At 45.7% G+C, this 24,044-nt stretch overlaps 47 non-coding genes across 47 annotated transcripts; 39 read left to right on the top strand and 8 right to left on the bottom strand.

Moving 5' to 3' along the window:
- The first annotated feature begins 1,133 nt into the window (after positions 1 to 1,133).
- On the top strand, positions 1,134 to 1,205 carry trnap-ugg (transfer RNA proline (anticodon UGG)). The gene has a single exon. It is a non-coding gene; the product is annotated as a tRNA-Pro (tRNA).
- Positions 1,206 to 1,283: 78 nt separating this feature from the next.
- trnai-aau (transfer RNA isoleucine (anticodon AAU)) lies at positions 1,284 to 1,357 on the top strand. The gene has a single exon. It is a non-coding gene; the product is annotated as a tRNA-Ile (tRNA).
- An 81-nt stretch (positions 1,358 to 1,438) lies between these two features.
- On the top strand, positions 1,439 to 1,511 carry trnaf-gaa (transfer RNA phenylalanine (anticodon GAA)). Its single transcript has one exon. It is a non-coding gene; the product is annotated as a tRNA-Phe (tRNA).
- A 96-nt stretch (positions 1,512 to 1,607) lies between these two features.
- Positions 1,608 to 1,679, top strand: trnaq-cug (transfer RNA glutamine (anticodon CUG)). Its single transcript has one exon. It is a non-coding gene; the product is annotated as a tRNA-Gln (tRNA).
- A 562-nt stretch (positions 1,680 to 2,241) lies between these two features.
- On the bottom strand, positions 2,242 to 2,314 carry trnaa-agc (transfer RNA alanine (anticodon AGC)). The gene has a single exon. It is a non-coding gene; the product is annotated as a tRNA-Ala (tRNA).
- Positions 2,315 to 2,410: 96 nt separating this feature from the next.
- On the top strand, positions 2,411 to 2,482 carry trnap-agg (transfer RNA proline (anticodon AGG)). Its single transcript has one exon. It is a non-coding gene; the product is annotated as a tRNA-Pro (tRNA).
- Positions 2,483 to 3,834: 1,352 nt separating this feature from the next.
- Positions 3,835 to 3,906, top strand: trnap-cgg (transfer RNA proline (anticodon CGG)). The gene has a single exon. It is a non-coding gene; the product is annotated as a tRNA-Pro (tRNA).
- A 78-nt stretch (positions 3,907 to 3,984) lies between these two features.
- trnai-aau (transfer RNA isoleucine (anticodon AAU)) lies at positions 3,985 to 4,058 on the top strand. The gene has a single exon. It is a non-coding gene; the product is annotated as a tRNA-Ile (tRNA).
- Positions 4,059 to 4,139: 81 nt separating this feature from the next.
- Positions 4,140 to 4,212, top strand: trnaf-gaa (transfer RNA phenylalanine (anticodon GAA)). The gene has a single exon. It is a non-coding gene; the product is annotated as a tRNA-Phe (tRNA).
- A 96-nt stretch (positions 4,213 to 4,308) lies between these two features.
- Positions 4,309 to 4,380, top strand: trnaq-cug (transfer RNA glutamine (anticodon CUG)). Its single transcript has one exon. It is a non-coding gene; the product is annotated as a tRNA-Gln (tRNA).
- A 562-nt stretch (positions 4,381 to 4,942) lies between these two features.
- Positions 4,943 to 5,015, bottom strand: trnaa-agc (transfer RNA alanine (anticodon AGC)). Its single transcript has one exon. It is a non-coding gene; the product is annotated as a tRNA-Ala (tRNA).
- A 96-nt stretch (positions 5,016 to 5,111) lies between these two features.
- trnap-agg (transfer RNA proline (anticodon AGG)) lies at positions 5,112 to 5,183 on the top strand. Its single transcript has one exon. It is a non-coding gene; the product is annotated as a tRNA-Pro (tRNA).
- Positions 5,184 to 6,540: 1,357 nt separating this feature from the next.
- Positions 6,541 to 6,612, top strand: trnap-ugg (transfer RNA proline (anticodon UGG)). Its single transcript has one exon. It is a non-coding gene; the product is annotated as a tRNA-Pro (tRNA).
- Positions 6,613 to 6,690: 78 nt separating this feature from the next.
- Positions 6,691 to 6,764, top strand: trnai-aau (transfer RNA isoleucine (anticodon AAU)). The gene has a single exon. It is a non-coding gene; the product is annotated as a tRNA-Ile (tRNA).
- Positions 6,765 to 6,845: 81 nt separating this feature from the next.
- Positions 6,846 to 6,918, top strand: trnaf-gaa (transfer RNA phenylalanine (anticodon GAA)). The gene has a single exon. It is a non-coding gene; the product is annotated as a tRNA-Phe (tRNA).
- A 96-nt stretch (positions 6,919 to 7,014) lies between these two features.
- trnaq-cug (transfer RNA glutamine (anticodon CUG)) lies at positions 7,015 to 7,086 on the top strand. The gene has a single exon. It is a non-coding gene; the product is annotated as a tRNA-Gln (tRNA).
- Positions 7,087 to 7,648: 562 nt separating this feature from the next.
- trnaa-agc (transfer RNA alanine (anticodon AGC)) lies at positions 7,649 to 7,721 on the bottom strand. The gene has a single exon. It is a non-coding gene; the product is annotated as a tRNA-Ala (tRNA).
- Positions 7,722 to 9,255: 1,534 nt separating this feature from the next.
- Positions 9,256 to 9,327, top strand: trnap-ugg (transfer RNA proline (anticodon UGG)). The gene has a single exon. It is a non-coding gene; the product is annotated as a tRNA-Pro (tRNA).
- A 78-nt stretch (positions 9,328 to 9,405) lies between these two features.
- trnai-aau (transfer RNA isoleucine (anticodon AAU)) lies at positions 9,406 to 9,479 on the top strand. Its single transcript has one exon. It is a non-coding gene; the product is annotated as a tRNA-Ile (tRNA).
- An 81-nt stretch (positions 9,480 to 9,560) lies between these two features.
- On the top strand, positions 9,561 to 9,633 carry trnaf-gaa (transfer RNA phenylalanine (anticodon GAA)). Its single transcript has one exon. It is a non-coding gene; the product is annotated as a tRNA-Phe (tRNA).
- A 96-nt stretch (positions 9,634 to 9,729) lies between these two features.
- Positions 9,730 to 9,801, top strand: trnaq-cug (transfer RNA glutamine (anticodon CUG)). Its single transcript has one exon. It is a non-coding gene; the product is annotated as a tRNA-Gln (tRNA).
- A 562-nt stretch (positions 9,802 to 10,363) lies between these two features.
- Positions 10,364 to 10,436, bottom strand: trnaa-agc (transfer RNA alanine (anticodon AGC)). Its single transcript has one exon. It is a non-coding gene; the product is annotated as a tRNA-Ala (tRNA).
- A 96-nt stretch (positions 10,437 to 10,532) lies between these two features.
- trnap-agg (transfer RNA proline (anticodon AGG)) lies at positions 10,533 to 10,604 on the top strand. Its single transcript has one exon. It is a non-coding gene; the product is annotated as a tRNA-Pro (tRNA).
- A 1,355-nt stretch (positions 10,605 to 11,959) lies between these two features.
- On the top strand, positions 11,960 to 12,031 carry trnap-ugg (transfer RNA proline (anticodon UGG)). Its single transcript has one exon. It is a non-coding gene; the product is annotated as a tRNA-Pro (tRNA).
- A 78-nt stretch (positions 12,032 to 12,109) lies between these two features.
- trnai-aau (transfer RNA isoleucine (anticodon AAU)) lies at positions 12,110 to 12,183 on the top strand. Its single transcript has one exon. It is a non-coding gene; the product is annotated as a tRNA-Ile (tRNA).
- Positions 12,184 to 12,264: 81 nt separating this feature from the next.
- Positions 12,265 to 12,337, top strand: trnaf-gaa (transfer RNA phenylalanine (anticodon GAA)). Its single transcript has one exon. It is a non-coding gene; the product is annotated as a tRNA-Phe (tRNA).
- A 96-nt stretch (positions 12,338 to 12,433) lies between these two features.
- Positions 12,434 to 12,505, top strand: trnaq-cug (transfer RNA glutamine (anticodon CUG)). Its single transcript has one exon. It is a non-coding gene; the product is annotated as a tRNA-Gln (tRNA).
- Positions 12,506 to 13,067: 562 nt separating this feature from the next.
- trnaa-agc (transfer RNA alanine (anticodon AGC)) lies at positions 13,068 to 13,140 on the bottom strand. The gene has a single exon. It is a non-coding gene; the product is annotated as a tRNA-Ala (tRNA).
- A 96-nt stretch (positions 13,141 to 13,236) lies between these two features.
- On the top strand, positions 13,237 to 13,308 carry trnap-agg (transfer RNA proline (anticodon AGG)). Its single transcript has one exon. It is a non-coding gene; the product is annotated as a tRNA-Pro (tRNA).
- A 1,357-nt stretch (positions 13,309 to 14,665) lies between these two features.
- On the top strand, positions 14,666 to 14,737 carry trnap-ugg (transfer RNA proline (anticodon UGG)). Its single transcript has one exon. It is a non-coding gene; the product is annotated as a tRNA-Pro (tRNA).
- A 78-nt stretch (positions 14,738 to 14,815) lies between these two features.
- trnai-aau (transfer RNA isoleucine (anticodon AAU)) lies at positions 14,816 to 14,889 on the top strand. The gene has a single exon. It is a non-coding gene; the product is annotated as a tRNA-Ile (tRNA).
- Positions 14,890 to 14,970: 81 nt separating this feature from the next.
- Positions 14,971 to 15,043, top strand: trnaf-gaa (transfer RNA phenylalanine (anticodon GAA)). The gene has a single exon. It is a non-coding gene; the product is annotated as a tRNA-Phe (tRNA).
- Positions 15,044 to 15,139: 96 nt separating this feature from the next.
- trnaq-cug (transfer RNA glutamine (anticodon CUG)) lies at positions 15,140 to 15,211 on the top strand. Its single transcript has one exon. It is a non-coding gene; the product is annotated as a tRNA-Gln (tRNA).
- Positions 15,212 to 15,773: 562 nt separating this feature from the next.
- Positions 15,774 to 15,846, bottom strand: trnaa-agc (transfer RNA alanine (anticodon AGC)). Its single transcript has one exon. It is a non-coding gene; the product is annotated as a tRNA-Ala (tRNA).
- Positions 15,847 to 15,942: 96 nt separating this feature from the next.
- Positions 15,943 to 16,014, top strand: trnap-agg (transfer RNA proline (anticodon AGG)). The gene has a single exon. It is a non-coding gene; the product is annotated as a tRNA-Pro (tRNA).
- Positions 16,015 to 19,385: 3,371 nt separating this feature from the next.
- trnap-ugg (transfer RNA proline (anticodon UGG)) lies at positions 19,386 to 19,457 on the top strand. The gene has a single exon. It is a non-coding gene; the product is annotated as a tRNA-Pro (tRNA).
- Positions 19,458 to 19,535: 78 nt separating this feature from the next.
- Positions 19,536 to 19,609, top strand: trnai-aau (transfer RNA isoleucine (anticodon AAU)). The gene has a single exon. It is a non-coding gene; the product is annotated as a tRNA-Ile (tRNA).
- Positions 19,610 to 19,690: 81 nt separating this feature from the next.
- On the top strand, positions 19,691 to 19,763 carry trnaf-gaa (transfer RNA phenylalanine (anticodon GAA)). The gene has a single exon. It is a non-coding gene; the product is annotated as a tRNA-Phe (tRNA).
- Positions 19,764 to 19,859: 96 nt separating this feature from the next.
- On the top strand, positions 19,860 to 19,931 carry trnaq-cug (transfer RNA glutamine (anticodon CUG)). The gene has a single exon. It is a non-coding gene; the product is annotated as a tRNA-Gln (tRNA).
- A 562-nt stretch (positions 19,932 to 20,493) lies between these two features.
- On the bottom strand, positions 20,494 to 20,566 carry trnaa-agc (transfer RNA alanine (anticodon AGC)). The gene has a single exon. It is a non-coding gene; the product is annotated as a tRNA-Ala (tRNA).
- Positions 20,567 to 20,662: 96 nt separating this feature from the next.
- trnap-agg (transfer RNA proline (anticodon AGG)) lies at positions 20,663 to 20,734 on the top strand. Its single transcript has one exon. It is a non-coding gene; the product is annotated as a tRNA-Pro (tRNA).
- Positions 20,735 to 22,091: 1,357 nt separating this feature from the next.
- trnap-ugg (transfer RNA proline (anticodon UGG)) lies at positions 22,092 to 22,163 on the top strand. Its single transcript has one exon. It is a non-coding gene; the product is annotated as a tRNA-Pro (tRNA).
- A 78-nt stretch (positions 22,164 to 22,241) lies between these two features.
- Positions 22,242 to 22,315, top strand: trnai-aau (transfer RNA isoleucine (anticodon AAU)). The gene has a single exon. It is a non-coding gene; the product is annotated as a tRNA-Ile (tRNA).
- Positions 22,316 to 22,396: 81 nt separating this feature from the next.
- trnaf-gaa (transfer RNA phenylalanine (anticodon GAA)) lies at positions 22,397 to 22,469 on the top strand. The gene has a single exon. It is a non-coding gene; the product is annotated as a tRNA-Phe (tRNA).
- A 96-nt stretch (positions 22,470 to 22,565) lies between these two features.
- On the top strand, positions 22,566 to 22,637 carry trnaq-cug (transfer RNA glutamine (anticodon CUG)). The gene has a single exon. It is a non-coding gene; the product is annotated as a tRNA-Gln (tRNA).
- Positions 22,638 to 23,199: 562 nt separating this feature from the next.
- trnaa-agc (transfer RNA alanine (anticodon AGC)) lies at positions 23,200 to 23,272 on the bottom strand. The gene has a single exon. It is a non-coding gene; the product is annotated as a tRNA-Ala (tRNA).
- A 97-nt stretch (positions 23,273 to 23,369) lies between these two features.
- trnap-agg (transfer RNA proline (anticodon AGG)) lies at positions 23,370 to 23,441 on the top strand. The gene has a single exon. It is a non-coding gene; the product is annotated as a tRNA-Pro (tRNA).
- The last annotated feature ends 603 nt before the right edge of the window (positions 23,442 to 24,044 follow it).

The following is a 24,044-nucleotide window of genomic DNA, read 5'->3' as shown; positions in this document are numbered from 1 at the left end:
GGCTTGCTGTTTTAACAAGCGATGAGTTGATTTCAAACAACACAATTGACTCAACCCGAAAAATGACCCAGGCTATTTGTCCTACTCCCTCCTGGCCGGGAAAGGCACATCATCCTGGCCACTGGGTAGGTACCCTGAGGTGCCTGGAGCTATGTGACTTAAATATACAACCAGGCTAGTGATGCATGGTGTCCAGTTTAGTTACCGGATGATTTATCAGAATTTTCTCCTAAAATCTAAGATCAACACTTGGAAAATGCGATAAGGACATGGCTTCTAAGATGTTACTTGACGTTAAAACTACACTAAGTGTTGGGATGCCCCTTTTAATAAAGATGTTTGGGGCGAAACAGTTGCCACCCCAAACAGAGCACAGCTGCCTCACAGCAACAAGGTCCCCTGTTCAAGCCCTGGCTGGGTCAGGAGGCCTTTCTGTTTGGGGTGTACATGTTCTCCTTCAGTCAGCATGGAATTACTCTGGGCACTGTGTTATTTGGTTTCCTTAAACAGTCCAAAAACAACAGACACGTTGATCTATACACACACACACAAACCGAGGGAAGGGCAATTTGACATCTCCAATTCACCTAACCCGCATTTCTGACTTTGCCAAAAAACAGTTCTCGCCATGAATATAGCCATAGATGCTGAACTGGCTTTAAAAATAAATGAACATATTTATCTATTCCAGTTTCTCCAATCAAAACAAATATTAATGCTATGCCTTACAGACCATGTCAAATAATTTTGTTTCCGTCTATGTTGCAACAGTTTTGCAAAGGACTTTTTCTGTGCTGAAATGACTGTGACCCTGTGAACAAATCATTGATGGGTTTGGGTGATGAGTGTTTTGCTCAGAGCCTGTAATCCATAACAAAGGTGTTCAGCTGGGTGCAGGTCCGAGATTTATGCAGACCAGTCGAGTTCTCTCACACCATTTCAAATATTAAGCAATAAGCATGTACTTATATCGATAAGTGCTTATTTTGACACCAGCCCAACACTAGGGCTCATTGTGGCTAAACAGAGGAGCAGGACCAAACAGGCCCATCCCAAGGAACTGCTTGAGGAAGCTGGTGACTGTGTTGTGGTCACATGTCTCTCGGTGGCACGGCAAAAAGACAGCACGGCTTGGCTCGTTGGTCTAGGGGTATGATTCTCGCTTTGGGTGCGAGAGGTCCCGGGTTCAAATCCCGGACGAGCCCTTGTTTAGCTTTGCTTCTTGATGCTGCTACACTGTGGAACATTCATGTCAGTCTTGGCAGAGACTGGTGCCTTTCCGTGGCCGGTTAGCTCAGTTGGTTAGAGCGTGGTGCTAATAACGCCAAGGTCGCGGGTTCGATCCCCGTACGGGCCAAGGTTTCTCTGCGCCTCCTTTTGCCGACTGCTATATTTGCTGTGATTTGTCATGAAAATTCCTGCGGGGAGCATTTTTGTGGCCGAAATAGCTCAGTTGGGAGAGCGTTTGACTGAAGATCTAAAGGTCCCTGGTTCGATCCCGGGTTTCGGCATTGAGGGCAGCCTTTTGAGAGTTTTTTTAACCTAAGGTCCCTGTCCGAGTGGCCTTTTCTCCGTGACCCGGCGGGTCAGGCCCTAACGCAAAGAGTGGTTCCATGGTGTAATGGTTAGCACTCTGGACTCTGAATCCAGCGATCCGAGTTCAAATCTCGGTGGGACCTGTAAGACTTTTTGGGTATCCAAGGGAACAGTGTTTGTTACCCCAAAACAATCCCCCTGCCCTTTAAGCCTTTTTACCAGAGCACTCAGGCTCTAGACAAAAATGAGTTAATTCAAGCAACATTGAGCACTTTTTCTGGTCACCCTGGCGGTGGGCCAACAACTCACAAGTCGCAAAATTTCAGCAAACACAAGGACATTACAAGGAAGCAAATTAAACATGTACGAAAACATAGAATAAATGAAAAATTCATTGACGTTTAGGACAAAGAAAACGCACAGCTCATGTGTACAGGCCAAAGGAAACACACAGCTCTTGTGTACAATCTGACAATGAAATGCATTAAAAAGACTTACCAGAAATGACACGAAGACAAATGAACATTGAAAGAAAATGATTCCAATTTTAAATGGCAACAAAATGCTCTTGGAGTGTTAAGCTCCTGCTCCATGTTGCTTTGTGAAAAAACATCCGTATCGGAGACGTTCATGTGTGGACCCAATGTGAAGCTTCACGCTTCCGGTGTGTGACATCAGAGCAATTAACAACAAACCACAATCACGTGGAGAATGCGGGCATCGATCCCGCTACCTCTCGCATGCTAAGCGAGCGCTCTACCATTTGAGCTAATTCCCCTAACATCCGTCTAATGAATGCTTTGGCTTGTTGGAAGCTGGCTGCTATGTGGTGGGAAAATGTTTCCCAGGGGGGCGGGGGTGACACGCTTTGAGTGGCTCGTTGGTCTAGGGGTATGATTCTCGCTTAGGGTGCGAGAGGTCCCGGGTTCAAATCCCGGACGAGCCCCTCTTTAGACTCGTCCCTCGGAGCTTTAACCCACAACGCCGCTTTGTATGGCAATATTGGCAGGAAAGGAATGGAATGTCAACGAGAAACCCGCAAAGGACGTCAGGGACCTCTCAGCGACACCTCCGCCTTTGGTCTTGTCAGGTCGAAACCGTGTCCGAGGTTGTCTTTTGTTTGTTAACCCCTAGACGATCCCCCTACCCTTTAAGCTTTCTACCGGAGGGCTTGCTGTTTTAACAAGCGATGAGTTGATTTCAAACAACACAATTGACTCAACCCGAAAAATGACCCAGGCTATTTGTCCTACTCCCTCCTGGCCGGGAAAGGCACATCATCCTGGCCACTGGGTAGGTACCCTGAGGTGCCTGGAGCTATGAGACTTAAATATACAACCAGGCTAGTGATGCATGGTGTCCAGTTTAGTTACCGGATGATTTATCAGAATTTTCTCCTAAAATCTAAGATCAACACTTGGAAAATGCGATAAGGACATGGCTTCTAAGATGTTACTTGACGTTAAAACTACACTAAGTGTTGGGATGCCCCTTTTAATAAAGATGTTTGGGGCGAAACAGTTGCCACCCCAAACAGAGCACAGCTGCCTCACAGCAACAAGGTCCCCTGTTCAAGCCCTGGCTGGGTCAGGAGGCCTTTCTGTTTGGGGTGTACATGTTCTCCTTCAGTCAGCATGGAATTACTCTGGGCACTGTGTTATTTGGTTTCCTTAAACAGTCCAAAAACAACAGACACGTTGATCTATACACACACACACACAAACCGAGGGAAGGGCAATTTGACATCTCCAATTCACCTAACCCGCATTTCTGACTTTGCCAAAAACCAGTTCTCACCATGAATATAGCCATAGATGCTGAACTGGCTTTAAAAATAAATGAACATATTTATCTATTCCAGTTTCTCCAATCAAAACAAATATTAATGCTATGCCTTACAGACCATGTCAAATAATTTTGTTTCCGTCTATGTTGCAACAGTTTTGCAAAGGACTTTTTCTGTGCTGAAATGACTGTGACCCTGTGAACAAATCATTGATGGGTTTGGGTGATGAGTGTTTTGCTCAGAGCCTGTAATCCATAACAAAGGTGTTCAGCTGGGTTCAGGTCCGAGATTTATGCAGACCAGTCGAGTTCTCTCACACCATTTCAAATATTAAGCAATAAGCATGTACTTATATCGATAAGTGCTTATTTTGACACCAGCCCAACACTAGGGCTCATTGTGGCTAAACAGAGGAGCAGGACCAAACAGGCCCATCCCAAGGAACTGCTTGAGGAAGCTGGTGACTGTGGTCACATGTCTCTCGGTGGCACGGCAAAACGACAGCACGGCTTGGCTCGTTGGTCTAGGGGTATGATTCTCGCTTCGGGTGCGAGAGGTCCCGGGTTCAAATCCCGGACGAGCCCTTGTTTAGCTTTGCTTCTTGATGCTGCTACACTGTGGAACATTCATGTCAGTCTTGGCAGAGACTGGTGCCTTTCCGTGGCCGGTTAGCTCAGTTGGTTAGAGCGTGGTGCTAATAACGCCAAGGTCGCGGGTTCGATCCCCGTACGGGCCAAGGTTTCTCTGCGCCTCCTTTTGCCGACTGCTATATTTGCTGTGATTTGTCATGAAAATTCCTGCCGGGAGCATTTTTGTGGCCGAAATAGCTCAGTTGGGAGAGCGTTAGACTGAAGATCTAAAGGTCCCTGGTTCGATCCCGGGTTTCGGCATTGAGGGCAGCCTTTTGAGAGTTTTTTTAACCTAAGGTCCCTATCCGAGTGGCCTTTTCTCCGTGACCCGGCGGGTCAGGCCCTAACGCAAAGAGTGGTTCCATGGTGTAATGGTTAGCACTCTGGACTCTGAATCCAGCGATCCGAGTTCAAATCTCGGTGGGACCTGTAAGACTTTTTGGGTATCCAAGGGAACAGTGTTTGTTACCCCAAAACAATCCCCCTGCCCTTTAAGCCTTTTTACCAGAGCACTCAGGCTCTAGACAAAAATGAGTTAATTCAAGCAACATTGAGCACTTTTTCTGGTCACCCTGGCGGTGGGCCAACAACTCACAAGTCGCAAAATTTCAGCAAACACAAGGACATTACAAGGAAGCAAATTAAACATGTACGAAAACATAGAATAAATGAAAAATGCATTGACGTTTAGGACAAAGAAAACGCACAGCTCATGTGTACAGGCCAAAGGAAACACACAGCTCTTGTGTACAATCTGACAATGAAATGCATTAAAAAGACTTACCAGAAATGACACGAAGACAAATGAACATTGAAAGAAAATGATTCCAATTTTAAATGGCAACAAAATGCTCTTGGAGTGTTAAGCTCCTGCTCCATGTTGCTTTGTGAAAAAGCATCCGTATCGGAGACGCTCATGTGTGGACCCAATGTGAAGCTTCACGCTTCCGGTGTGTGACATCAGAGCAATTAACAACAAACCACAATCACGTGGAGAATGCGGGCATCGATCCCGCTACCTCTCGCATGCTAAGCGAGCGCTCTACCATTTGAGCTAATTCCCCTAACATCCGTCTAATGAATGCTTTGGCTTGTTGGAAGCTGGCTGCTATGTGGTGGGAAAATGTTTCCCAGGGGGGCGGGGGTGACACGCTTTGAGTGGCTCGTTGGTCTAGGGGTATGATTCTCGCTTAGGGTGCGAGAGGTCCCGGGTTCAAATCCCGGACGAGCCCCTCTTTAGACTCGTCCCTCGGAGCTTTAACCCACAACGCCGCTTTGTATGGCAATATTGGCAGGAAAGGAATGGAATGTCAACGAGAAACCCGCAAAGGACGTCAGGGACCTCTCAGCGACACCTCCGCCTTTGGTCTTGTCAGGTCGAAACCGTGTCCGAGGTTGTCCTTTGTTTGTTAACCCCTAGACGATCCCCCTACCCTTTAAGCTTTCTACCGGAGGGCTTGCTGTTTTAACAAGCGATGAGTTGATTTCAAACAACACAATTGACTCAACCCGAAAAATGACCCAGGCTATTTGTCCTACTCCCTCCTGGCCGGGAAAGGCACATCATCCTGGCCACTGGGTAGGTACCCTGAGGTGCCTGGAGCTAAAAGACTTAAATATACAACCAGGCTAGTGATGCATGGTGTCCAGTTTAGTTACCGGATGATTTATCAGAATTTTCTCCTAAAATCTAAGATCAACACTTGGAAAATGCGATAAGGACATGGCTTCTAAGATGTTACTTGACGTTAAAACTACACTAAGTGTTGGGATGCCCCTTTTAATAAAGATGTTTGGGGCGAAACAGTTGCCACCCCAAACAGAGCACAGCTGCCTCACAGCAACAAGGTCCCCTGTTCAAGCCCTGGCTGGGTCAGGAGGTCTTTCTGTTTGGGGTGTACATGTTCTCCTTCAGTCAGCATGGAATTACTCTGGGCACTGTGTTATTTGGTTTCCTTAAACAGTCCAAAAACAACAGACACGTTGATCTATACACACACACACACAAACCGAGGGAAGGGCAATTTGACATCTCCAATTCACCTAACCCGCATTTCTGACTTTGCCAAAAACCAGTTCTCGCCATGAATATAGCCATAGATGCTGAACTGGCTTTAAAAATAAATGAACATATTTATCTATTCCAGTTTCTCCAATCAAAACAAATATTAATGCTATGCCTTACAGACCATGTCAAATAATTTTGTTTCCGTCTATGTTGCAACAGTTTTGCAAAGGACTTTTTCTGTGCTGAAATGACTGTGACCCTGTGAACAAATCATTGATGGGTTTGGGTGATGAGTGTTTTGCTCAGAGCCTGTAATCCATAACAAAGGTGTTCAGCTGGGTTCAGGTCCGAGATTTATGCAGACCAGTCGAGTTCTCTCACACCATTTCAAATATTAAGCAATAAGCATGTACTTATATCGATAAGTGCTTATTTTGACACCAGCCCAACACTAGGGCTCATTGTGGCTAAACAGAGGAGCAGGACCAAACAGGCCCATCCCAAGGAACTGCTTGAGGAAGCTGGTGACTGTGTTGTGGTCACATGTCTCTCGGTGGCACGGCAAAAAGACAGCACGGCTTGGCTCGTTGGTCTAGGGGTATGATTCTCGCTTTGGGTGCGAGAGGTCCCGGGTTCAAATCCCGGACGAGCCCTTGTTTAGCTTTGCTTCTTGATGCTGCTACACTGTGGAACATTCATGTCAGTCTTGGCAGAGACTGGTGCCTTTCCGTGGCCGGTTAGCTCAGTTGGTTAGAGCGTGGTGCTAATAACGCCAAGGTCGCGGGTTCGATCCCCGTACGGGCCAAGGTTTCTCTGCGCCTCCTTTTGCCGACTGCTATATTTGCTGTGATTTGTCATGAAAATTCCTGCCGGGAGTATTTTTGGGGCCGAAATAGCTCAGTTGGGAGAGCGTTAGACTGAAGATCTAAAGGTCCCTGGTTCGATCCCGGGTTTCGGCATTGAGGGCAGCCTTTTGAGAGTTTTTTTAACCTAAGGTCCCTGTCCGAGTGGCCTTTTCTCCGTGACCCGGCGGGTCAGGCCCTAACGCAAAGAGTGGTTCCATGGTGTAATGGTTAGCACTCTGGACTCTGAATCCAGCGATCCGAGTTCAAATCTCGGTGGGACCTGTAAGACTTTTTGGGTATCCAAGGGAACAGTGTTTGTTACCCCAAAACAATCCCCCTGCCCTTTAAGCCTTTTTACCAGAGCACTCAGGCTCTAGACAAAAATGAGTTAATTCAAGCAACATTGAGCACTTTTTCTGGTCACCCTGGCGGTGGGCCAACAACTCACAAGTCGCAAAATTTCAGCAAACACAAGGACATTACAAGGAAGCAAATTAAACATGTACGAAAACATAGAATAAATGAAAAATGCATTGACGTTTAGGACAAAGAAAACGCACAGCTCATGTGTACAGGCCAAAGGAAACACACAGCTCTTGTGTACAATCTGACAATGAAATGCATTAAAAAGACTTACCAGAAATGACACGAAGACAAATGAACATTGAAAGAAAATGATTCCAATTTTAAATGGCAACAAAATGCTCTTGGAGTGTTAAGCTCCTGCTCCATGTTGCTTTGTGAAAAAACATCCGTATCGGAGACGTTCATGTGTGGACCCAATGTGAAGCTTCACGCTTCCGGTGTGTGACATCAGAGCAATTAACAACAAACCACAATCACGTGGAGAATGCGGGCATCGATCCCGCTACCTCTCGCATGCTAAGCGAGCGCTCTACCATTTGAGCTAATTCCCCTTACATCCGTCTAATGAATGCTTTGGCTTGTTGCAAGCTGGCTGCTATGTGGTGGGAAAATGTTTCCCAGGGGGGCGGGGGGGGCGGGGGTGACACGCTTTGAGTGGCTCGTTGGTCTAGGGGTATGATTCTCGCTTAGGGTGCGAGAGGTCCCGGGTCCAAATCCCGGACGAGCCCCTCTTTAGACTCGTCCCTCGGAGCTTTAACCCACAACGCCGCTTTGTATGGCAATATTGGCAGGAAAGGAATGGAATGTCAACGAGAAACCCGCAAAGGACGTCAGGGACCTCTCAGCGACACCTCCGCCTTTGGTCTTGTCAGGTCGAAACCGTGTCCGAGGTTGTCTTTTGTTTGTTAACCCCTAGACGATCCCCCTACCCTTTAAGCTTTCTACCAGAGGGCTTGCTGTTTTAACAAGCGATGAGTTGATTTCAAACAACACAATTGACTCAACCCGAAAAATGACCCAGGCTATTTGTCCTACTCCCTCCTGGCCGGGAAAGGCACATCATCCTGGCCACTGGGTAGGTACCCTGAGGTGCCTGGAGCTATGAGACTTAAATATACAACCAGGCTAGTGATGCATGGTGTCCAGTTTAGTTACCGGATGATTTATCAGAATTTTCTCCTAAAATCTAAGATCAACACTTGGAAAATGCGATAAGGACATGGCTTCTAAGATGTTACTTGACGTTAAAACTACACTAAGTGTTGGGATGCCCCTTTTAATAAAGATGTTTGGGGCGAAACAGTTGCCACCCCAAACAGAGCACAGCTGCCTCACAGCAACAAGGTCCCCTGTTCAAGCCCTGGCTGGGTCAGGAGGCCTTTCTGTTTGGGGTGTACATGTTCTCCTTCAGTCAGCATGGAATTACTCTGGGCACTGTGTTATTTGGTTTCCTTAAACAGTCCAAAAACAACAGACACGTTGATCTATACACACACACACACAAACCGAGGGAAGGGCAATTTGACATCTCCAATTCACCTAACCCGCATTTCTGACTTTGCCAAAAAACAGTTCTCGCCATGAATATAGCCATAGATGCTGAACTGGCTTTAAAAATAAATGAACATATTTATCTATTCCAGTTTCTCCAATCAAAACAAATATTAATGCTATGCCTTACAGACCATGTCAAATAATTTTGTTTCCGTCTATGTTGCAACAGTTTTGCAAAGGACTTTTTCTGTGCTGAAATGACTGTGACCCTGTGAACAAATCATTGATGGGTTTGGGTGATGAGTGTTTTGCTCAGAGCCTGTAATCCATAACAAAGGTGTTCAGCTGGGTTCAGGTCCGAGATTTATGCAGACCAGTCGAGTTCTCTCACACCATTTCAAATATTAAGCAATAAGCATGTACTTATATCGATAAGTGCTTATTTTGACACCAGCCCAACACTAGGGCTCATTGTGGCTAAACAGAGGAGCAGGACCAAACAGGCCCATCCCAAGGAACTGCTTGAGGAAGCTGGTGACTGTGTTGTGGTCACATGTCTCTCGGTGGCACGGCAAAAAGACAGCACGGCTTGGCTCGTTGGTCTAGGGGTATGATTCTCGCTTTGGGTGCGAGAGGTCCCGGGTTCAAATCCCGGACGAGCCCTTGTTTAGCTTTGCTTCTTGATGCTGCTACACTGTGGAACATTCATGTCAGTCTTGGCAGAGACTGGTGCCTTTCCGTGGCCGGTTAGCTCAGTTGGTTAGAGCGTGGTGCTAATAACGCCAAGGTCGCGGGTTCGATCCCCGTACGGGCCAAGGTTTCTCTGCGCCTCCTTTTGCCGACTGCTATATTTGCTGTGATTTGTCATGAAAATTCCTGCCGGGAGCATTTTTGTGGCCGAAATAGCTCAGTTGGGAGAGCGTTAGACTGAAGATCTAAAGGTCCCTGGTTCGATCCCGGGTTTCGGCATTGAGGGTAGCCTTTTGAGAGTTTTTTTAACCTAAGGTCCCTGTCCGAGTGGCCTTTTCTCCGTGACCCGGCGGGTCAGGCCCTAACGCAAAGAGTGGTTCCATGGTGTAATGGTTAGCACTCTGGACTCTGAATCCAGCGATCCGAGTTCAAATCTCGGTGGGACCTGTAAGACTTTTTGGGTATCCAAGGGAACAGTGTTTGTTACCCCAAAACAATCCCCCTGCCCTTTAAGCCTTTTTACCAGAGCACTCAGGCTCTAGACAAAAATGAGTTAATTCAAGCAACATTGAGCACTTTTTCTGGTCACCCTGGCGGTGGGCCAACAACTCACAAGTCGCAAAATTTCAGCAAACACAAGGACATTACAAGGAAGCAAATTAAACATGTACGAAAACATAGAATAAATGAAAAATGCATTGACGTTTAGGACAAAGAAAACGCACAGCTCATGTGTACAGGCCAAAGGAAACACACAGCTCTTGTGTACAATCTGACAATGAAATGCATTAAAAAGACTTACCAGAAATGACACGAAGACAAATGAACATTGAAAGAAAATGATTCCAATTTTAAATGGCAACAAAATGCTCTTGGAGTGTTAAGCTCCTGCTCCATGTTGCTTTGTGAAAAAGCATCCGTATCGGAGACGCTCATGTGTGGACCCAATGTGAAGCTTCACGCTTCCGGTGTGTGACATCAGAGCAATTAACAACAAACCACAATCACGTGGAGAATGCGGGCATCGATCCCGCTACCTCTCGCATGCTAAGCGAGCGCTCTACCATTTGAGCTAATTCCCCTAACATCCGTCTAATGAATGCTTTGGCTTGTTGGAAGCTGGCTGCTATGTGGTGGGAAAATGTTTCCCAGGGGGGCGGGGGTGACACGCTTTGAGTGGCTCGTTGGTCTAGGGGTATGATTCTCGCTTAGGGTGCGAGAGGTCCCGGGTTCAAATCCCGGACGAGCCCCTCTTTAGACTCGTCCCTCGGAGCTTTAACCCACAACGCCGCTTTGTATGGCAATATTGGCAGGAAAGGAATGGAATGTCAACGAGAAACCCGCAAAGGACGTCAGGGACCTCTCAGCGACACCTCCGCCTTTGGTCTTGTCAGATCGAAACCGTGTCCGAGGTTGTCTTTTGTTTGTTAACCCCTAGACGATCCCCCTACCCTTTAAGCTTTCTACCGGAGGGCTTGCTGTTTTAACAAGCGATGAGTTGATTTCAAACAACACAATTGACTCAACCCGAAAAATGACCCAGGCTATTTGTCCTACTCCCTCCTGGCCGGGAAAGGCACATCATCCTGGCCACTGGGTAGGTACCCTGAGGTGCCTGGAGCTATGAGACTTAAATATACAACCAGGCTAGTGATGCATGGTGTCCAGTTTAGTTACCGGATGATTTATCAGAATTTTCTCCTAAAATCTAAGATCAACACTTGGAAAATGCGATAAGGACATGGCTTCTAAGATGTTACTTGACGTTAAAACTACACTAAGTGTTGGGATGCCCCTTTTAATAAAGATGTTTGGGGCGAAACAGTTGCCACCCCAAACAGAGCACAGCTGCCTCACAGCAACAAGGTCCCCTGTTCAAGCCCTGGCTGGGTCAGGAGGCCTTTCTGTTTGGGGTGTACATGTTCTCCTTCAGTCAGCATGGAATTACTCTGGGCACTGTGTTATTTGGTTTCCTTAAACAGTCCAAAAACAACAGACACGTTGATCTATACACACACACACAAACCGAGGGAAGGGCAATTTGACATCTCCAATTCACCTAACCCGCATTTCTGACTTTGCCAAAAACCAGTTCTCGCCATGAATATAGCCATAGATGCTGAACTGGCTTTAAAAATAAATGAACATATTTATCTATTCCAGTTTCTCCAATCAAAACAAATATTAATGCTATGCCTTACAGACCATGTCAAATAATTTTGTTTCCGTCTATGTTGCAACAGTTTTGCAAAGGACTTTTTCTGTGCTGAAATGACTGTGACCCTGTGAACAAATCATTGATGGGTTTGGGTGATGAGTGTTTTGCTCAGAGCCTGTAATCCATAACAAAGGTGTTCAGCTGGGTTCAGGTCCGAGATTTATGCAGACCAGTCGAGTTCTCTCACACCATTTCAAATATTAAGCAATAAGCATGTACTTATATCGATAAGTGCTTATTTTGACACCAGCCCAACACTAGGGCTCATTGTGGCTAAACAGAGGAGCAGGACCAAACAGGCCCATCCCAAGGAACTGCTTGAGGAAGCTGGTGACTGTGTTGTGGTCACATGTCTCTCGGTGGCACGGCAAAAAGACAGCACGGCTTGGCTCGTTGGTCTAGGGGTATGATTCTCGCTTTGGGTGCGAGAGGTCCCGGGTTCAAATCCCGGACGAGCCCTTGTTTAGCTTTGCTTCTTGATGCTGCTACACTGTGGAACATTCATGTCAGTCTTGGCAGAGACTGGTGCCTTTCCGTGGCCGGTTAGCTCAGTTGGTTAGAGCGTGGTGCTAATAACGCCAAGGTCGCGGGTTCGATCCCCGTACGGGCCAAGGTTTCTCTGCGCCTCCTTTTGCCGACTGCTATATTTGCTGTGATTTGTCATGAAAATTCCTGCCGGGAGCATTTTTGGGGCCGAAATAGCTCAGTTGGGAGAGCGTTAGACTGAAGATCTAAAGGTCCCTGGTTCGATCCCGGGTTTCGGCATTGAGGGCAGCCTTTTGAGAGTTTTTTTAACCTAAGGTCCCTGTCCGAGTGGCCTTTTCTCCGTGACCCGGCGGGTCAGGCCCTAACGCAAAGAGTGGTTCCATGGTGTAATGGTTAGCACTCTGGACTCTGAATCCAGCGATCCGAGTTCAAATCTCGGTGGGACCTGTAAGACTTTTTGGGTATCCAAGGGAACAGTGTTTGTTACCCCAAAACAATCCCCCTGCCCTTTAAGCCTTTTTACCAGAGCACTCAGGCTCTAGACAAAAATGAGTTAATTCAAGCAACATTGAGCACTTTTTCTGGTCACCCTGGCGGTGGGCCAACAACTCACAAGTCGCAAAATTTCAGCAAACACAAGGACATTACAAGGAAGCAAATTAAACATGTACGAAAACATAGAATAAATGAAAAATGCATTGACGTTTAGGACAAAGAAAACGCACAGCTCATGTGTACAGGCCAAAGGAAACACACAGCTCTTGTGTACAATCTGACAATGAAATGCATTAAAAAGACTTACCAGAAATGACACGAAGACAAATGAACATTGAAAGAAAATGATTCCAATTTTAAATGGCAACAAAATGCTCTTGGAGTGTTAAGCTCCTGCTCCATGTTGCTTTGTGAAAAAACATCCGTATCGGAGACGTTCATGTGTGGACCCAATGTGAAGCTTCACGCTTCCGGTGTGTGACATCAGAGCAATTAACAACAAACCACAATCACGTGGAGAATGCGGGCATCGATCCCGCTACCTCTCGCATGCTAAGCGAGCGCTCTACCATTTGAGCTAATTCCCCTTACATCCGTCTAATGAATGCTTTGGCTTGTTGGAAGCTGGCTGCTATGTGGTGGGAAAATGTTTCCCAGGGGGGCGGGGGTGACACGCTTTGAGTGGCTCGTTGGTCTAGGGGTATGATTCTCGCTTAGGGTGCGAGAGGTCCCGGGTTCAAATCCCGGACGAGCCCCTCTTTAGACTCGTCCCTCGGAGCTTTAACCCACAACGCCGCTTTGTATGGCAATATTGGCAGGAAAGGAATGGAATGTCAACGAGAAACCCGCAAAGGACGTCAGGGACCTCTCAGCGACACCTCCGCCTTTGGTCTTGTCAGGTCGAAACCGTGTCCGAGGTTGTCCTTTGTTTGTTAACCCCTAGACGATCACCCTACCCTTTAAGCTTTCTACCGGAGGGCTTGCTGTTTTAACAAGCGATGAGTTGATTTCAAACAACACAATTGACTCAACCCGAAAAATGACCCAGGCTATTTGTCCTACTCCCTCCTGGCCGGGAAAGGCACATCATCCTGGCCACTGGGTAGGTACCCTGAGGTGCCTGGAGCTATGAGACTTAAATATACAACCAGGCTAGTGATGCATGGTGTCCAGTTTAGTTACCGGATGATTTATCAGAATTTTCTCCTAAAATCTAAGATCAACACTTGGAAAATGCGATAAGGACATGGCTTCTAAGATGTTACTTGACGTTAAAACTACACTAAGTGTTGGGATGCCCCTTTTAATAAAGATGTTTGGGGCGAAACAGTTGCCACCCCAAACAGAGCACAGCTGCCTCACAGCAACAAGGTCCCCTGTTCAAGCCCTGGCTGGGTCAGGAGGTCTTTCTGTTTGGGGTGTACATGTTCTCCTTCAGTCAGCATGGAATTACTCTGGGCACTGTGTTATTTGGTTTCCTTAAACAGTCCAAAAACAACAGACACGTTGATCTATACACACACACACACAAACCGAGGGAAGGGCAATTTGACATCTCCAATTCACCTAACCCGCATTTCTGACTTTGCCAAAAACCAGTTCTCGCCATGAATATAGCCATAGATGCTGAACTGGCTTTAAAAATAAATGAACATATTTATCTATTCCAGTTTCTCCAATCAAAACAAATATTAATGCTATGCCTTACAGACCATGTCAAATAATTTTGTTTCCGTCTATGTTGCAACAGTTTTGCAAAGGACTTTTTCTGTGCTGAAATGACTGTGACCCTGTGAACAAATCATTGATGGGTTTGGGTGATGAGTGTTTTGCTCAGAGCCTGTAATCCATAACAAAGGTGTTCAGCTGGGTTCAGGTCCGAGATTTATGCAGACCAGTCGAGTTCTCTCACATCATTTCAAATATTAAGCAATAAGCATGTACTTATATCGATAAGTGCTTATTTTGACACCAGCCCAACACTAGGGCTCATTGTGGCTAAACAGAGGAGCAGGACCAAACAGGCCCATCCCAAGGAACTGCTTGAGGAAGCTGGTGACTGTGTTGTGGTCACATGTCTCTCGGTGGCACGGCAAAAAGACAGCACGGCTTGGCTCGTTGGTCTAGGGGTATGATTCTCGCTTTGGGTGCGAGAGGTCCCGGGTTCAAAACCCCGACGAGCCCTTGTTTAGCTTTGCTTCTTGATGCTGCTACACTGTGGAACATTCATGTCAGTCTTGGCAGAGACTGGTGCCTTTCCGTGGCCGGTTAGCTCAGTTGGTTAGAGCGTGGTGCTAATAATGCCAAGGTCGCGGGTTCGATCCCCGTACGGGCCAAGGTTTCTCTGCGCCTCCTTTTGCCGACTGCTATATTTGCTGTGATTTGTCATGAAAATTCCTGCCGGGAGCATTTTTGTGGCCGAAATAGCTCAGTTGGGAGAGCGTTAGACTGAAGATCTAAAGGTCCCTGGTTCGATCCCGGGTTTCGGCATTGAGGGCAGCCTTTTGAGAGTTTTTTTAACCTAAGGTCCCTGTCCGAGTGGCCTTTTCTCCGTGACCCGGCGGGTCAGGCCCTAACGCAAAGAGTGGTTCCATGGTGTAATGGTTAGCACTCTGGACTCTGAATCCAGCGATCCGAGTTCAAATCTCGGTGGGACCTGTAAGACTTTTTGGGTATCCAAGGGAACAGTGTTTGTTACCCCAAAACAATCCCCCTGCCCTTTAAGCCTTTTTACCAGAGCACTCAGGCTCTAGACAAAAATGAGTTAATTCAAGCAACATTGAGCACTTTTTCTGGTCACCCTGGCGGTGGGCCAACAACTCACAAGTCGCAAAATTTCAGCAAACACAAGGACATTACAAGGAAGCAAATTAAACATGTACGAAAACATAGAATAAATGAAAAATGCATTGACGTTTAGGACAAAGAAAACGCACAGCTCATGTGTACAGGCCAAAGGAAACACACAGCTCTTGTGTACAATCTGACAATGAAATGCATTAAAAAGACTTACCAGAAATGACACGAAGACAAATGAACATTGAAAGAAAATGATTCCAATTTTAAATGGCAACAAAATGCTCTTGGAGTGTTAAGCTCCTGCTCCATGTTGCTTTGTGAAAAAACATCCGTATCGGAGACGTTCATGTGTGGACCCAATGTGAAGCTTCACGCTTCCGGTGTGTGACATCAGAGCAATTAACAACAAACCACAATCACGTGGAGAATGCGGGCATCGATCCCGCTACCTCTCGCGTGCTAAGCGAGCGCTCTACCATTTGAGCTAATTCCCCTTACATCCGTCTAATGAATGCTTTGGCTTGTTGCAAGCTGGCTGCTATGTGGTGGGAAAATGTTTCCCAGGGGGGCTGGAGTGACACGCTTTGAGTGGCTCGTTGGTCTAGGGGTATGATTCTCGCTTAGGGTGCGAGAGGTCCCGGGTTCAAATCCCGGACGAGCCCCTCTTTAGACTCGTCCCTCGGAGCTTTAACCCACAATGCCGCTTTGTATGGCAATATTGGCAGGAAAGGAATGGAATGTCAACGAGAAACCCGCAAAGGACGTCAGGGACCTCTCAGCGACACCTCCGCCTTTGGTCTTGTCAGGTCGAAACCGTGTCCGAGGTTGTCTTTTGTTTGTTAACCCCTAGACCAGGGGTCGGCAAGTAACTTTGGCCGCGGGCCAATATTTTTTTTAGCCAGTAGATGGCGGGCCAACTGTTGTTGGCACACTTACGTCTTATTTTGAATTAGCCTAGTATAGGCTATCTGATCTTTTGTCAAGAAACATTGTCTTTATTTCCTATTTAAAATACGAAAGACGGCATTAAAAATTGCTAAAAACATGGTAATGGGTCTGTGTATCATTGATTCGTTCGATCGTTTTTTTTTCAAATTAAAAACAAAAATGAAAAAATTAACCACCACGGGTTTTCTGATTGTGTGCTCAGATAAAAAAATTAATTACTGTATTAGACTTTTTTTTATTTAACTCCTTTATAGGCATAATATATCAATGAAATCATTTTAAACAGATCAAGTACTATAGTGGTAATATTACAGGCATTTATGCTCTCATGAAATACTCTTACAGTCCGACTTTTGAACTATTCCTTTTTCATTAATATTTAACCGGGACACACACATACACACCTAAGGTTTAAGGAGGTCTCCGCTGGACTGTTTTTTGTCCAGCTCCGACAAGGTTCTATTCATAGATTCATTTGTGTTCACCCGCTTTATTTCCCGACCTGACGGATCCGCAAAACTTAACGTCACGTTTCGTTTCCAGAATCTCACATTCAAATGTCTCTAACGAAAAGGGACAGATAATTTTAAATGTTATACAAAAATTGTGTTCGTGCCAATAAAAATATTATTTTAACATTGTATTCATTGTATTTATAATGAAATATAAATAATAAATTAAATAGGACAAAGCCTCTCACTCAAATTTCTCACCATCATAAACCGAGTTGGTTGCGGAGTTGCTGTTCAAATTGCTAAACATCCTCCTTTGCCAAATTTATAACGTTTTAAACGGAGGTAAAGATCAAAGAACTATGCGTTAGGAAAATTAATAATGGCTTTATTTTAATAGACATGTAAAACCATATTTTGGCGGATTACTTTCATTTTTTTAACGAACTTACCTGCCCATTTAGTCTTAATAATTAACGGTAAACGAACTTGACTTGCTGTTTTCGAAGGCAGGTCGAACCTTAGGTCGGGCGCTCTAGCCCCAAGTTCAAGTAGCAGAAAACAACAGTATTCCTTTCAAATCTACTTTAAAAGTGTATTAGTTAAAATATTATTGCAGTAAAAGAGTTTATTTTTATCATATTTTGTAGTGGTTTCTAAAAGCCAGCAATTACTTTTCAGTAATTTGCAATGTCACGGAGTTTAACGTCTTCACGCGTGATGAATTGACATGATTTACGAGGTAAATTTGCAAATGATTCATGAAGTTATACCTCTGCAATTATTTGATCGGTTGTGTTTTAGAAGTATGCTCAAACTCTAATGACAGTTATGATCGCGGATGCGCTGGTAGAGAAAGAGAACGAGAAAAAGCGGCCCGTTAAGATAGCTATTATACGCATTTTTTTCAGGACATTCTTGCTATTTGTCAGTGTAGCAATAAATAATAATAATAATAATAATATACGCGAATAAATAATAATGAAAAAAGTTCAAAAGTCGGACTGTAAGCGAATGAGACTTACAGGAAAGCATGGTTGCTATTCAAACCCTTATTAAAACCCTTATTAAAATGTAATCTGTTAGTACCTGATCTGTTTAAATTTATTTCATTGGTATATGTCTGCTAAGGTGTTCAATTAAAATTTGTCCGAACCCGTTTTCATTCATTTTTTTATTTTTGATCTGAGCGCACATTCAGAAAACGAGTCGTTTGATTTTAGTTCAGGATATAAATAATAGAAAAACAAGTCGTTTTTCTTTATTTTCTTTTTGGTTTTGATTTGAAAAAACGAATGAAGGAATGATACACGGGGACATTTTTGTAAACTGTTATTGTAAAATAAAAAAGTCTGATTAAAAAAAAATTAAAAAACGGACTTCAAATTAATCCGGCGGGCCAGAAAATATTGCTGGCGGGCCACTTTTGGCCCGCGGGCCGCCAGTTGCCGACCCCTGCCCTAGACGATCCCCCTACCCTTTAAGCTTTCTACCGGAGGGCTTGCTGTTTTAACAAGCGATGAGTTGATTTCAAACAACACAATTGACTCAACCCGAAAAATGACCCAGGCTATTTGTCCTACTCCCTCCTGGCCGGGAAAGGCACATCATCCTGGCCACTGGGTAGGTACCCTGAGGTGCCTGGAGCTATGAGACTTAAATATACAACCAGGCTAGTGATGCATGGTGTCCAGTTTAGTTACCGGATGATTTATCAGAATTTTCTCCTAAAATCTAAGATCAACACTTGGAAAATGCGATAAGGACATGGCTTCTAAGATGTTACTTGACGTTAAAACTACACTAAGTGTTGGGATGCCCCTTTTAATAAAGATGTTTGGGGCGAAACAGTTGCCACCCCAAACAGAGCACAGCTGCCTCACAGCAACAAGGTCCCCTGTTCAAGCCCTGGCTGGGTCAGGAGGCCTTTCTGTTTGGGGTGTACATGTTCTCCTTCAGTCAGCATGGAATTACTCTGGGCACTGCGTTATTTGGTTTCCTTAAACAGTCCAAAAACAACAGACACGTTGATCTATACACACACACACACAAACCGAGGGAAGGGCAATTTGACATCTCCAATTCACCTAACCCGCATTTCTGACTTTGCCAAAAACCAGTTCTCGCCATGAATATAGCCATAGATGCTGAACTGGCTTTAAAAATAAATGAACATATTTATCTATTCCAGTTTCTCCAATCAAAACAAATATTAATGCTATGCCTTACAGACCATGTCAAATAATTTTGTTTCCATCTATGTTGCAACAGTTTTGCAAAGGACTTTTTCTGTGCTGAAATGACTGTGACCCTGTGAACAAATCATTGATGGGTTTGGGTGATGAGTGTTTTGCTCAGAGCCTGTAATCCATAACAAAGGTGTTCAGCTGGGTTCAGGTCCGAGATTTATGCAGACCAGTCGAGTTCTCTCACACCATTTCAAATATTAAGCAATAAGCATGTACTTATATCGATAAGTGCTTATTTTGACACCAGCCCAACACTAGGGCTCATTGTGGCTAAACAGAGGAGCAGGACCAAACAGGCCCATCCCAAGGAACTGCTTGAGGAAGCTGGTGACTGTGTTGTGGTCACATGTCTCTCGGTGGCACGGCAAAAAGGCAGCACGGCTTGGCTCGTTGGTCTAGGGGTATGATTCTCGCTTTGGGTGCGAGAGGTCCCGGGTTCAAATCCCGGACGAGCCCTTGTTTAGCTTTGCTTCTTGATGCTGCTACACTGTGGAACATTCATGTCAGTCTTGGCAGAGACTGGTGCCTTTCCGTGGCCGGTTAGCTCAGTTGGTTAGAGCGTGGTGCTAATAACGCCAAGGTCGCGGGTTCGATCCCCGTACGGGCCAAGGTTTCTCTGTGCCTCCTTTTGCCGACTGCTATATTTGCTGTGATTTGTCATGAAAATTCCTGCCGGGAGCATTTTTGTGGCCGAAATAGCTCAGTTGGGAGAGCGTTAGACTGAAGATCTAAAGGTCCCTGGTTCGATCCCGGGTTTCGGCATTGAGGGCAGCCTTTTGAGAGTTTGTTTAACTGAAGGTCCCTATCCGAGTGGCCTTTTCTCCGTGACCCAGTGGGTCAGGCGCTAACGCAAAGAGTGGTTCCATGGTGTAATGGTTAGCACTCTGGACTCTGAATCCAGCGATCCGAGTTCAAATCTCGGTGGGACCTGTAAGACTTTTTGGGTATCCAAGGGAACAGTGTTTGTTACCCCAAAACAATCCCCCTGCCCTTTAAGCCTTTTTACCAGAGCACTCAGGCTCTAGACAAAAATGAGTTAATTCAAGCAACATTGAGCACTTTTTCTGGTCACCCTGGCGGTGGGCCAACAACTCACAAGTCGCAAAATTTCAGCAAACACAAGGACATTACAAGGAAGCTAATTAAACATGTACGAAAACATAGAATAAATGAAAAATGCATTGACGTTTAGGACAAAGAAAACACACAGCTCATGTGTACAGGCCAAAGGAAACACACAGCTCTTGTGTACAATCTGACAATGAAATGCATTAAAAAGACTTACCAGAAATGACACGAAGACAAATGAACATTGAAAGAAAATGATTCCAATTTTAAATGGCAACAAAATGCTCTTGGAGTGTTAAGCTCCTGCTCCATGTTGCTTTGTGAAATAACATCCGTATCGGAGACGTTCATGTGTGGACCCAATGTGAAGCTTCACGCTTCCGGTCTGTGACATCAGAGCAATTAACAACAAACCACAATCACGTGGAGAATGCGGGCATCGATCCCGCTACCTCTCGCATGCTAAGCGAGCGCTCTACCATTTGAGCTAATTCCCCTTACATCCGTTTTACGAATGCTTTGGCTTGTTGGAAGCTGGCTGCTATGTGGTGGGAAAATGTTTCCCAGGGGGGCGGGGGTGGCACGCTTTGAGTGGCTCGTTGGTCTAGGGGTATGATTCTCGCTTAGGGTGCGAGAGGTCCCGGGTTCAAATCCCGGACGAGCCCCTCTTTAGACTCGTCCCTCGGAGCTTTAACCCACAACGCCGCTTTGTATGGCAATATTGGCAGGAAAGGAATGGAATGTCAACGAGAAACCCGCAAAGGACGTCAGGGACCTCTCAGCGACACCTCCGCCTTTGGTCTTGTCAGGTCGAAACCGTGTCCGAGGTTGTCTTTTGTTTGTTAACCCCTAGACGATCCCCCTACCCTTTAAGCTTTCTACCGGAGGGCTTGCTGTTTTAACAAGCGATGAGTTGATTTCAAACAACACAATTGACTCAACCCGAAAAATGACCCAGGCTATTTGTCCTACTCCCTCCTGGCCGGGAAAGGCACATCATCCTGGCCACTGGGTAGGTACCCTGAGGTGCCTGGAGCTATGAGACTTAAATATACAACCAGGCTAGTGATGCATGGTGTCCAATTTAGTTACCGGATGATTTATCAGAATTTTCTCCTAAAATCTAAGATCAACACTTGGAAAATGCGATAAGGACATGGCTTCTAAGATGTTACTTGACGTTAAAACTACACTAAGTGTTGGGATGCCCCTTTTAATAAAGATGTTTGGGGCGACACAGTTGCCACCCCAAACAGAGCACAGCTGCCTCACAGCAACAAGGTCCCCTGTTCAAGCCCTGGCTGGGTCAGGAGGCCTTTCTGTTTGGGGTGTACATGTTCTCCTTCAGTCAGCATGGAATTACTCTGGGCACTGCGTTATTTGGTTTCCTTAAACAGTCCAAAAACAACAGACACGTTGATCTATACACACACACACACAAACCGAGGGAAGGGCAATTTGACATCTCCAATTCACCTAACCTGCATTTCTGACTTTGCCAAAAACCAGTTCTCGCCATGAATATAGCCATAGATGCTGAACTGGCTTTAAAAATAAATGAACATATTTATCTATTCCAGTTTCTCCAATCAAAACAAATATTAATGCTATGCCTTACAGACCATGTCAAATAATTTTGTTTCCATCTATGTTGCAACAGTTTTGCAAAGGACTTTTTCTGTGCTGAAATGACTGTGACCCTGTGAACAAATCATTGATGGGTTTGGGTGATGAGTGTTTTGCTCAGAGCCTGTAATCCATAACAAAGGTGTTCAGCTGGGTTCAGGTCCGAGATTTATGCAGACCAGTCGAGTTCTCTCACACCATTTCAAATATTAAGCAATAAGCATGTACTTATATCGATAAGTGCTTATTTTGACACCAGCCCAACACTAGGGCTCATTGTGGCTAAACAGAGGAGCAGGACCAAACAGGCCCATCCCAAGGAACTGCTTGAGGAAGCTGGTGACTGTGTTGTGGTCACATGTCTCTCGGTGGCACGGCAAAAAGGCAGCACGGCTTGGCTCGTTGGTCTAGGGGTATGATTCTCGCTTTGGGTGCGAGAGGTCCCGGGTTCAAATCCCGGACGAGCCCTTGTTTAGCTTTGCTTCTTGATGCTGCTACACTGTGGAACATTCATGTCAGTCTTGGCAGAGACTGGTGCCTTTCCGTGGCCGGTTAGCTCAGTTGGTTAGAGCGTGGTGCTAATAACGCCAAGGTCGCGGGTTCGATCCCCGTACGGGCCAAGGTTTCTCTGTGCCTCCTTTTGCCGACTGCTATATTTGCTGTGATTTGTCATGAAAATTCCTGCCGGGAGCATTTTTGTGGCCGAAATAGCTCAGTTGGGAGAGCGTTAGACTGAAGATCTAAAGGTCCCTGGTTCGATCCCGGGTTTCGGCATTGAGGGCAGCCTTTTGAGAGTTTGTTTAACTGAAGGTCCCTATCCGAGTGGCCTTTTCTCCGTGACCCAGTGGGTCAGGCGCTAACGCAAAGAGTGGTTCCATGGTGTAATGGTTAGCACTCTGGACTCTGAATCCAGCGATCCGAGTTCAAATCTCGGTGGGACCTGTAAGACTTTTTGGGTATCCAAGGGAACAGTGTTTGTTACCCCAAAACAATCCCCCTGCCCTTTAAGCCTTTTTACCAGAGCACTCAGGCTCTAGACAAAAATGAGTTAATTCAAGCAACATTGAGCACTTTTTCTGGTCACCCTGGCGGTGGGCCAACAACTCACAAGTCGCAAAATTTCAGCAAACACAAGGACATTACAAGGAAGCTAATTAAACATGTACGAAAACATAGAATAAATGAAAAATGCATTGACGTTTAGGACAAAGAAAACACACAGCTCATGTGTACAGGCCAAAGGAAACACACAGCTCTTGTGTACAATCTGACAATGAAATGCATTAAAAAGACTTACCAGAAATGACACGAAGACAAATGAACATTGAAAGAAAATGATTCCAATTTTAAATGGCAACAAAATGCTCTTGGAGTGTTAAGCTCCTGCTCCATGTTGCTTTGTGAAATAACATCCGTATCGGAGACGTTCATGTGTGGACCCAATGTGAAGCTTCACGCTTCCGGTCTGTGACATCAGAGCAATTAACAACAAACCACAATCACGTGGAGAATGCGGGCATCGATCCCGCTACCTCTCGCATGCTAAGCGAGCGCTCTACCATTTGAGCTAATTCCCCTTACATCCGTTTTACGAATGCTTTGGCTTGTTGGAAGCTGGCTGCTATGTGGTGGGAAAATGTTTCCCAGGGGGGCGGGGGGTGGCACGCTTTGAGTGGCTCGTTGGTCTAGGGGTATGATTCTCGCTTAGGGTGCGAGAGGTCCCGGGTTCAAATCCCGGACGAGCCCCTCTTTAGACTCGTCCCTCGGAGCTTTAACCCACAACGCCGCTTTGTATGGCAATATTGGCAGGAAAGGAATGGAATGTCAACGAGAAACCCGCAAAGGACGTCAGGGACCTCTCAGCGACACCTCCGCCTTTGGTCTTGTCAGGTCGAAACCGTGTCCGAGGTTGTCTTTTGTTTGTTAACCCCTAGACGATCCCCCTACCCTTTAAGCTTTCTACCGGAGGGCTTGCTGTTTTAACAAGCGATGAGTTGATTTCAAACAACACAATTGACTCAACCCGAAAAATGACCCAGGCTATTTGTCCTACTCCCTCCTGGCCGGGAAAGGCACATCATCCTGGCCACTGGGTAGGTACCCTGAGGTGCCTGGAGCTATGAGACTTAAATATACAACCAGGCTAGTGATGCATGGTGTCCAATTTAGTTACCGGATGATTTATCAGAATTTTCTCCTAAAATCTAAGATCAACACTTGGAAAATGCGATAAGGACATGGCTTCTAAGATGTTACTTGACGTTAAAACTACACTAAGTGTTGGGATGCCCCTTTTAATAAAGATGTTTGGGGCGACACAGTTGCCACCCCAAACAGAGCACAGCTGCC

This window comes from Misgurnus anguillicaudatus, chromosome 20 (assembly GCF_027580225.2).
Source record: "Misgurnus anguillicaudatus chromosome 20, ASM2758022v2, whole genome shotgun sequence".
In the NCBI taxonomy this organism is placed as follows: Eukaryota; Metazoa; Chordata; class Actinopteri; order Cypriniformes; family Cobitidae; genus Misgurnus; species Misgurnus anguillicaudatus.
The sequence above is the reverse complement of the archived record's forward strand: the minus strand, read 5'-3'. Positions and strand labels throughout refer to the sequence as shown.